General features: G+C 35.0%; 1 long non-coding RNA gene across 1 annotated transcript; it reads right to left on the bottom strand.

Moving 5' to 3' along the window:
• Positions 1-904: 904 nt before the first annotated feature.
• On the bottom strand, positions 905-4,456 carry LOC145661986 (uncharacterized). Its single transcript, XR_014126927.1, has 3 exons — positions 4,312-4,456; positions 2,844-2,951; positions 905-1,086 (listed from the first exon to the last, which is right to left on the bottom strand). It is a non-coding gene; the product is annotated as an uncharacterized LOC145661986 (long non-coding RNA).
• Between the last annotated feature and the right edge of the window lie 7,158 nt (positions 4,457-11,614).

Below are 11,614 nucleotides of genomic sequence, written 5' to 3'. Positions count from 1 at the left end.
GGAATATGTGTTATTTCACGTGTAACTACTTGAGAGGCGCCTTTGAAAAGCCAGAGCCTAAAAATAACCAATAGCTTCACTCTGTAATTACCGATAGAGCTATCGTGCAATACCACAGGGTGACCTGTACATGAACTTCCGCTTCAAAGTCCCAGTGAGTCCCGTCAGGTACATATTTATAGGCTATATTCAGTGGCGTATTTACGATTTTGTTTCGGGAGGGGCTTTCCCTGGAAATGTGAAAATTCTGCAAGATATTTCATTTACTTTACTATACTAAGTAAGATTTCGGGGAGGAGGCTTAAGCCCGGAAGCCACCCCCCTAAATACGCCACTGGCTATAGGTAAACATTTCAAAAGCAAACGTTTGACTCGTTGACTTGCACTCTCTATTACCGCAGTAACGTTTCCAATGATATTAGCTATGGTTAGGTAAATTTAAATTTCGTGAGAAAATATATCAATTGGTGCCTTTGGACAATCTCCTTGTTGGCGGGATAAACTGCAAAATGTAGCCAGTGGATGCTTGACGCCACATTGTATCATCATCAAATCCTTCAGACGTCTTCCTTGTGACAAAGTGATCTGTACGATTCAACATAGTCATATATGGGACTATGCGAAATAAGAGCGAAGATGTAGCTATTTACAATATATAAGTTATCTGCATATAGTATTTTTCCACATTACTTGTAATAATAACTAACTTAGTGTTGTTCAGCTGTAAATTTCTCCTCAAGGGATAGAAAGAAAATAAGAATGGAACATGATTCAACTAGGGAAAAAAAACTGCCTTTTCTGAAACATGAACCTAATTAATCATTAATAACCGAAGGTCACGTTTGGATCGTAGTTATCTAGCATCTGTGTAGCAAAGAAAGATATGCTTAATAAAACAAATGGGTTACACACGTACAATCTTTTATTCAAAAGCTATCATACATGAAGGGATTTTTTCACCCTTTCAAAATATACATCTAGGGTTTTATAATGTGAGCATTTGCATGTTCATCCCGGCTTCAGTCACATCGCACTTTATGTGTATTCATTTGCCTGTCAACATCGCGCTTTGTTCATCCCCTTTCCCTACAAAATGGAAAAGGAAAAAAATTCTGTTAAAAGACGAAGTGAGTGCAAATATTCATAAAAAATTAGCCACAGAAAAATCTAATAATTACGTTAAATACGTATGGATGTATGGAAAGTAGTAGGGAGATGACACTTGTTGGAATTACTCGCTTTATTATTATGATCCAGTCATAAGACAATGAGACCTGTTTTGCTTGAATTGAAAAATCTTTTCGCTAGAAATATGTAAGTACATGTGATGCTGCGAATCAGTCGCGCTTCTGACAAGAAGTGAATATAATACTAAGTATTAATTATATACCAACAACGAACTTTAAAAAGCAGAGAAAGCACATCAAGTTTGGATTTAGTTCGCATAGCGATGAATATATAAAGTTAGCCTTTAAATCAGTAATCAAGCCAAAAGGCAAAGACAAGCAACATAGCTAACTGTCCAGGCCAATCGAGTCACACACACATTCCAGTTCGAGCTTTGGATAATGACGTTTGTCTCTTTTATTCATTGTTGAACATTACTATCCCTTGACGTAAGTAAAAAATTGTTTCAATGAAAGAAAAAAAACTCTTATCCATTGAATTCATTTACTTTCTTTTGTATCAGATGTCATGTAAAAAGTGGAAAACGGAACATATGAAGCCAAATTACTAGCATTACTTTGTTACAAACTTTGAGATAGAAGTTAGAAAGGAGCAACTAAGTAATAAACAAAATACAATATTGATACAAGTATTTGCAATGGGATGACCAAAAATTACCCGAACCGTACAAAAAAGAACAAGATTTCCGCTGGACACACACACACATACACACACACACACAAACACACACACACACACACACACACACAATGAAGATAATGTGAATCAACTGTGGTGTAGAACAGGGTGTCTACTGGTACTTGAAATACTGGTATTTGATTTTCTTACTGGAAATATTGGAATGTACTGGAAATTATTGTCTAATACTGGAGAAATATAAAGATTTCCTTTGAGACCCTTCAAGATGGCAGTCCCATTATCTGGGTGTAGGTGATGATAAAATTAATTGGTCAAACATTGAAAGAACTTGGTAATTCGAGAAAGAAAATCAATAGTGTTTCCTTTTTTTTTTTTTTTTTTAACCCACTAGTTTCTATGCATTCTTTCCATCAGAATATTGAAGAACTAGCTTTATCAACACATTTTACAGCTTCTTGAATATCATAGTATGCCTTTTTTTTTATCCAGGGTGGTGTTTTGAAAATTTGTAAGTCAAGAAGTCAACTCCAGTAAACACCCTGTAGAATCCCGAAGGACGATCGCCCCCAAGCAGTTTTTTGGCATGTTTATAGTTTATGTGAAAGTATATCGTGTAGGATTTCTTGGGACATGGCAAAATAACATTAAAAACGAAGACTGCCTGACCTGTATGAAGATAAAAATACAGAACTATAATAATTACAATAGCCATCTACACTATTTAAAAGTCATAAAACGTATTTAGTAGACACATCCCACTTCGTAAATGGGTTTCCATGCCTATCGCGGGTGCGTTACACATGCAAAGAGAGTGTATTATTAATTTTACAACGACTTTTCTTAACTATTAAGTAGGGTCGCACAATGGTGTCTTTGGTGCGACATCAACAATACATTACATTATAATACAGAATAATTTTATGTATTATAATTGATTGCTTGAAGCTTCCGTTCACCACGTCGACTAAGCAAGAGCAAGCAATTTACAAACCTAAAAGTGTCAATATGTTACTTACGTTTCTCTCTTTTCATTCTTTCCGTTGCGTGACGAAGCCAGCTTTGAACTGGTCTTTTGATCTCAGCATCTGTAGCAAATTTGCTGGACGCGTGTTGCCTCACTGTCTCTGGAAATACAATATTTCTGAATGAGAAAAACTGGCAAATTTCTGCAATAGATATGTGTTATAACAAGAAGGAATATGAAATATAATATTCGACATGCATTTCAATAGGTGAAATGAGGTTCCAAAAGTTATGGGGTACAAAGATAATAGGTCTATCGTGCTATGCCTTCTCGAGCATGGCGAGTGCAACAACTTGGAATGGCATGGACTCGACAAGTCGGTGGAAATCCTTCATAAAGTCTTGGTTGTTGGCTATTATGACGTGATTGTTGCAAGTAAAACGTGTGCACAAATGGTTCGTACGATGATATCGTACATGTTTCTATTAACTTTATGTCTAGCAGTATAGTTGACCGATTCATTGTTTAGAATGTTCTGCAAACCAATCGCGAATAATTTTGGCTTGCTGATATTGTCTAGGTCAATCGGACTCGAAAATCCAAGAATGCCATATAAACACGCACCACATAATTACAGGCCACAAGCTTGTAACTGCCTTGTTGATAACTTGAGTCTACGGCGTCTAGAGTCTCCGCCACATACGCACTCTACCATCAGTTCGTATCAACTGGGATCATGATCAGTATGGCTATCCGGCATTTTGGCAGTTATCAAGAGCAACACACACATTGATAGTTTTCGTCGTAGAAGCAACATCACGGTCAATAACCTTTTACAGAAGTTCAAGTAACAGAAGTCGAGTGCTATGTGCATTTATATTTGTTTTCCGCAACACATAAAGTGGTTCTATACCGCTATCCCATAACTTGTAGGACTTTAGTGTATTTCAAAAACAACATCCTAATTTTATTTAAAATCACGAAGCATTTCAGACACGTGGTAGCTTGTAATTCTACCTTATAATTAAGTTTAGAGGTTTTTCAAAACATGAGAAATATTTGTGTACTATACCATGATTTAAAAAAAATCTCCTGGATAACGCAAACTGCTCAACATTATAAAAAAATCTACCATCCATTCTTCTTTCTCAAAAATAAATTTTAAAATAGAATGAAACAACAGTTCACGATCATTAAATTTTAAGAAAAGTCAATTATGATATTAAACAAGTAGTGAGTATCAAGAAACTAAGAGAATAAGTTTATGTAAGCTGGTATAAAATACTAATTCACAATCCTGAATTTAATTTCTCGAAACATATCGACATTCATTTTCTCATACAAATTCTTTGGAAAAACTGAGCTCTGTGAACAAATTACTTCGGAGAATTGTCTTACAATACTAACTTCTGGATAATTTTTGTAGTGGATGGTCGAATCGAGTGGAAACACATACAAATTCTAGTTAATCGTCTTAAATAATAACATAAGAAAATATATAATAAATCATAATATATTACCTGTAAGAACATCACAAAGTGCAAGGGCTGAGAATGATGTCTTCGTCTTTCCGCCTGTCCAACTTATTTCCGCTGCTAACATGTTGGTTAGAATTCGCTTCATTATATTCGTAACAATACTGTCAATATTAGTACCCCCTATCTTACGGAGTTCTGCAATCTGAAATATAAAATTTAACAATAAATTACCCACCAAATTTATCAGAGTACAAATATAAAATTCTATTGATTGCAAACTTGGTAATTTCAGGAATTATCAGGTCTTAGCACTTTAAACGTTATGAACTTCATAAAAATTTTTTTAGAGGTATTCTTTGTAATTATTTTTGAAAAAAGTATTTAAATTACAATAGCGATACTAACACATTAAAGTATACTTCATTCTTATCGAAGTTGGTTGTTTTCAATGTTTCAGTTAAAAATATTTCTCGGACATTAAGAAACACCAAAAAATACTCAATATATTGTACACATAGCGAGAACATATACCATTATATTCACGATACATACTAAGCTTTATCAGCGGAGACCTTATGAAGGATGGAACCTAAAGCTTAAAGTGGGATCAAATCACTTACCCAGTTTGCACCCAAGAAAAACTGTCCTCCGCCTGGCCCCGAACCCAAGACCTAGCTCGACCCTCTGTAGACTCATGTACAGAAGAGACCTGATAGAAATGTGTTATATTGATCTTGCGTACTTGTGAATATTTTAAATTATTTTAGAAAGACAACTGCACAAGTGAAATCACTATACAGATTATTGAGGTGAGCGAGCTTTTTTTTATTTATTTTTTTTATTTAACAGAACTAGTCCCAGGTATTTGGTGACCGAACTTGGCAGGATCATAGTCGACTAAGTTTCAGAACTAGAAGTTGCGAAACCTTATTGACTACATCCACATCTTATTAATTGGACTTTTCAGTTTTAAAGTTCCAGCCTTTTTTAAGAAATAAACGTCGGTTTTAGCGAACTGGCTATTATACAGTGACAATAAAATAAATTTTAACACCATGTGTGTTGATTTCCTCGGGGTTTTCCCATTTCCTTACATTTCTTTCATTTCACCATTTCACTTATTATTATCATCAGTCTCCTTTAGCCTAGGGCATAACCCTAGGAAAATTAATATGCAAAATATCTGCTTATGAAAAATCACACCGGCACGATTAAAGCGGGAGCTTTTCGATGTAAAATATACATATACCGCCCAGCTCTGTACTGAAACTGGACAATCCCGATTCACAGAATACTATCCGTATTAGAATAAAGTGAAGTGGGCGAAGCCCAAATTCTGTTGTTCCCTAGTAAAAAATCAGATTGTAATTATGCTAATGTACTGATTGCACCAAACCGAACAAGGTGCTTTTTACGAAAACTTGTATTTTAAGCGCATGACAACTTTATTACGTCATTTTTATTGATGTCTACTTTCGGAATAGCCTTTTATGTTGTGAAAGGGCTCATCAACATCCTGTTGCATAAGGATGTTAAGGCTACACAAACTTAGTTATATGTAACCTAAATAAATAAAGAAATCAATTTGAACAAAAAGTAACTTTTCTTTCTTTCGACAAAACATGGTTTCTGCCAACCCTGGCAATAACAAGGATTTATGAGCAGTAAGCACAATACGTTGTAGCTTTCCATTACTTTTACATCCAACACTGCCTTCCATCACTCACTGGCGGGTGTAGGACAAAAGCTCACTAGACCTTTTGTCTAAGCTGACTAAATATATAAATAAAAGAAACACATGACTGGGATAGTCATCCATATTTTTCGATTATATTTGCGAATTACCACTTTTACGTAAATCACACCATGCAGATTAAGAATAAGGTAACATGTTCCAGCCAATATTACCCTTCACAGATATTGGTTTTCTCTTTTCCTCCTCTTTTCAGAATACAACCCTCGCTCAGCTTTTACAATTTGAGTTACTGCAATACTTTTATCTTTTCTTATATTACAAATCGTTGTCATAAAAAATCTAAACTAGTATATTTTAATATATTAGCATTAAATTAGGTTTGCGTATTTTGCGAATAAAATACAATAAAGTGCGTGAAGAGTGAAGTTGCCTAACTGGGATGGCATTTAGTATTTCCCCCAACTCGATCCATGGAACTGGTACTGCAGCTTAGTGAACCATTGTGCTAATGAAAGAAAGAAAAAAAAAACTGCGGGGTTTCTCACCCCTTTCGCTCGCTCAGCTATATTTCGTAACGCAACTAAGTCACTTTTTTTCAGGGTTGGCAAAAACCATGGTTTTTATTGAAAAAACAAAAAAAACGGTTTTTTTTTGGTTTAAACCAGGTTTATTTGGTTTAAATAATTTGCTCTATATATTCATATCATATATGGACAGAAATAAGTTTGTTTCGCCTTGATGTTATTATGCAACAGCCGGGTTATGCTGGAAGGGGTCACATAAGCTTAAAGCGGAATAAAAACTGCTTCTCGAGTTACATCCGATAGAAATTGTCCTCCATTTGAACTCGGAACCAGGACTAATTGGCCACAAAAACGATACGTCTGCCGACTCACTCACGAAGGAATCCTGATAAAAATACGTTGTACTGATCTTTACATGCTTCTTAATATAGCTCTCAAGAGTCATTTCAGAAGGACAAAAAGATAAACAGTTGCACAAGTGAAACCATTATACTGAATTACATATGGACAATTTCAAAGTACTACGGAGTACAGAAGAACTAATTTAATTCAAGTTAGTTAACAACGACTTATATTGGTCCAAATTAAAGAAATACAACGACTTAATTTGCATATCACAAAGATACGAACTATTTGGGTCCACTTTGGCTCAGACTCATTTATACATAAATAGATATCGAAGATACTTCTCATTTCACTAAATGCCTCTCGTGGGGTCTGTATGACCCTTCCCCCCCCCACACACAAAGTACGGAATTTCGATGTATTTTATTAATAGTAAACATTGAAACAAAACAAATTTAGAATGTTTCTTTGATTGCAATTAGGCCTACATAACAATAATAACTACAAAAAAAATAATAAATAAATAAAAAAAATCACAAAACAAACATTTATAAACTTACATGAAAAGAGTTGCTTTTGTAGTATAATCTTTTTGAGTAATGAATGGGGAATTTAGGTCTGAATATAATACGAATAATATACGGGAGTGAAACGTGATAACCCACAAATGTGTGTTCATCAAGATTTTACAAACACTTACACTTTTACGAACATTTTCGTTTTTTGGTTTAAACCAGTTGTTTTTTTTTTTTTTTTGAAAAAAAAAACACCTGGCTTAAACCTTGGTTTAAACCAGCCAACCCTGCTTTTTTTAAAAAAAAATCAAAATCACTACCGTAAAAGACTGGAGGAGAAACAAAAAGCAACCTCCAAATTGAATTTCATTAAGACTTTAGTTCTTCGCATAAAATCTTTCGTCACTGGTGCCTGATAACCCGAATCACGCTTCACAGTCTCGATATTTGGAAATTCTAACCTTTCAACCTCCGTTGCGTTTTGAAGGGGTTCGGCTATTATTTGTAGTTGTAAGTCGCAAATATGTTCGGGGGGCTTCTAACCCCGTTCGCTCGCTCAGGTAGACCTGCATTTCGTAAAGTAAATAAACCACTTTTAATTTAAACATTAATATAGTGGAGAGATGTAACTCAAGCTACGTAAAAAAAAAAAAAAAAAAAAAGCCTCCACAGTAGTCTTTAAACTGTTTCATTGCATCGTCTTTGCAAATTTCAACACTATGATGAAATTTGCATGAGATACGTCCGGTTAAAATTTGTAAAAAGGCAGATTCTGCTGCGCTGCTTTTAAGTGCAACACTGTTGTGTTTGCTTAAGTCACTTCACAACAGAAAAGAAACACAAAACATATGATGAAAGCAGTTTTAATTGAAAATAATCCATGTTCATCAATTTCGCTAACTAACACCTTGGCGGGTTAACTTTAGCAGACGGCTCTACCAAAAGAAAAATTTATAGGTCGAAAAATATTAGTAGTAAAATAGTGAAACGGTAATATAATTGTTTAAACTCATAAACCATATGGGGCCGCGGTGGCTCAGAGGTAGAGCGTTCATCTCTGGTGCTTGGGGTCCCGGGTTCGATCCCAGCTCGCGCCAAGTGAACTCTGTGGTGGACAAACACCGTGTGCGTGGGTTTTCTCGGGTTCTCCCGTTTCCTCCCACTTTCTTCATTCCACCATTTCATTCATTTCTCATCATCACCGTTTCCCATAGCCTCGGTGCACAATCGTGAGACGTTAAAATAAATATTTCATTTCATTCAATTTCATAAACCATATGTGGGAGTAAGTAACATAGGAAAGTATATGTTATGGTGGAACTATTTGCTAAGGCAAAAGGCGGCTGAATACAAGTTAGGAAGAGATGGTAAGTGTTGTATCTGAAGATTTGGGAAATGGTTAGAAACAATGGTTGCAGTGCAAATCATGTGTCACTTCAAAGGTAGAAAACAACTAGCCCTGCGGGGCTTCTAAGCCCCTTCAGTCGATCAGCTATAAGTTTTGAGGAGCGTTTTGTAACACTAGTGCCCCAAATCTAGTAAAAAATAACTAGACAATATTTGCTCATCTTCGCTTTACCACACTTATCTTAACAAAATCCCAGAGGCTGGTGCTGGACACTGAATGGCTGCTTATCAGTTTGGTACATCAGGTACAATGCAGGTTTTATGGTAAATCAGTTTGCGTGTTTATTCTTAAACTGTACGCCATAATTTCAGCATGAAATAACAGTGTGAAATAAGAGTAAGAAGGTTTTAGATAATTATTTGAAACATAAAAAGTGAAAAATATTTTAAAAGATTCCGACCTATTGTAAATCTGCCCATATTAATCCACTGTTCATAGCATTCCTGCTCTGTTGAACTTTAAACATTGAGTACTACGGCTGTACGATCACCATTTCATCATTTTTTTTTTACAACTAGAATAACAACAACCCTTTTTTTTTAAATCACTAAAATTTTCATTTCACACACTTACCGAAATCAATTATGCTGCAGACTAAAATCTGTTGGAACACAATTTTCACTAACATCTACCACTGCGTCACCGCTGAACCTCACGTATTCCCTCCAATACCACAAACCACAATGCAATTGTGACAAACAAATGACGGTTCCGAACGCGCACCACAGCACTGAGGACCAGGCGAAATTTTATGGTTTATATTTTCTTTTCTGCAGATTTTTAAACATATTCTTTTATTATGAGAGAAATACGTATAATTTTGTGAATTTCTATTTCCCGTTGCTAGTGGCCATCCTGCGGGACAACCGTGGGATTCCCATGCATATAGACCCATGCCTGTCCCAAGCGGGACTTCCCTGGGATTACCTATTTATATCCTGGATTTTTTAGGATCGTTGTGGGTCGTACGGGATCATAATGGGACGTCCCGTGGACTACTTGTGCTATTAGGGTAAGATTCTTATGAAACTTAGAGGGCTTACTAAGTATAAATCAAGCTAACATACAATGCAATTTGTGTGTTCATATACCTACGGGTACCTAAGCTACAGGTATGAAAATGGTAAACAAAAAAAAAAAAGGAAATTTGAGGGAAATTTCCCGAAAATCCCTGTAACGGGGAAACTGGAGGCGATGGAGAAAAACTGCAGATTCGAATTCTACCTGAAAAGTTCTATTAGAATCAGGTATTTTCAATTCTGTGCCAAAATCTCGTTGACTAGTGCTATTAGAAATAATTATTAATTAAACCCACAAAAATGGATGGAAGAATATCAAACCAATTCCTGAAGTTAAGGTGTGAGAACACATTCATAATGATGCTTAGAAATGGAATAATAAATACATACGATAATCTACAAAGTTAAAGCAATTAATGTATTCGCACATATTTTCCCATTCAACTATATTTACTCCCTTCACTTTGGAACGTCATATCTACGGAACGATATTGCTTTGTATAACTGCTTAGTGTTTCAGTATAAAGATATTAGCTTTTACTATAATCACTGCGAGATATTTATTTCGAAGTAATCTCATTGAAACACAAAAAGCAGAAACGTTACTCTAAGTTCAATTATGATTTTGGTAAAGACATTGAAAACTGCTCCTTACCACTGTTAAAAATGTCTTCTTCCTCTTTTATTACTTAATTGTGAAAGTGCTATAAACCAACTCGTACCACCTAGTTTGCTTAAGTTTTAATAGGTAATAGTTCAACCCATTTTATAACCTGTGTGTTGTTAGTAAAGAAAAGTTTACTACCTAGGTAGAAAACTTCTCATGTTTCTTCCAGGGGATAACCTATGAAAGAAAGGGATTTTTTTGTGAATATTATAGGAACATATTAATGGAAAACGAGTATGTCCTATACTGGTGGATAAATCACTCCTCTTCCTCCAGAGAACAACCGGAAATGATGCTCTTGGATCTACAGTAGAGCTCAGGATAACACAAGGTGGAATTAATGTCACTAAAGTCTGACAAGTGAGTATGACTTTATTCTAAAAATAAAATAAAAACTTCTTAAGTATTTAAGTGTACTATAGATATGTTTATAATTTAATAGTGTTGAATCCTTATGTCACCTTTAATTTAGTATTTAGAGGGAGTATTAGACTCACCCACCCCCCCTCTCCCGAAAATAAATGTGTTCCTTTTTGCATTAACGGTACAACAATAATCCTTTTTACCTTTTCTAATAATTTCATTGACTTTTCATTTTCTTATGCTCTTTGTCCAGATATAATACTGTATTTGTCAAATTTCATTGCATGTAAGAACTGCGTGTTTTTCTCTTTCTTTCATCCATTCTACTTTTCTGTTTCTTTTTATTAGTGGTTACTTTCTTTCGTTTCTTCTATCATACTTTCGACCGTTGTTAGTTGTGATTCAAGTCAGCGGTCGTCAGTAACACCAAAACTAAAAATAGCTGATAAGAGAAACTGGTGTTCCACACCAACTTGCACGGATATTAACATAACGGAACTTTAGTTATTATAGGAAACGAATATTTACATCGTTTAGTTATAAAGAAAATGTTTGAATTAAAGAAAATCAATAGGAGGAAATAAGTAGTCAGGTAAATTAGGTAGGCCAAGAGGATGCTTCTTTTTTTCTTCGATGAATAGAATAAAATGTTAGATTCACTGTTAAATTTATTTGTGTATCATATCACATAACATTCACCAGTCTGCAATTCTTGCCATTAAAACTTCAATTCATGCATAAATTAAAATATGTTTAATTTTCAAACTCAGGTGGACCATTGATCCCCTACTTCGCTGTGTTATGCATA

This window comes from Thermobia domestica, chromosome 10 (genome assembly GCF_964235325.1).
Source record: "Thermobia domestica chromosome 10, izTheDome1.hap1.1, whole genome shotgun sequence".
NCBI classification, from domain to species: domain Eukaryota; kingdom Metazoa; phylum Arthropoda; class Insecta; order Zygentoma; family Lepismatidae; genus Thermobia; species Thermobia domestica.
This window is presented reverse-complemented; position numbering and strand designations above follow the sequence as displayed.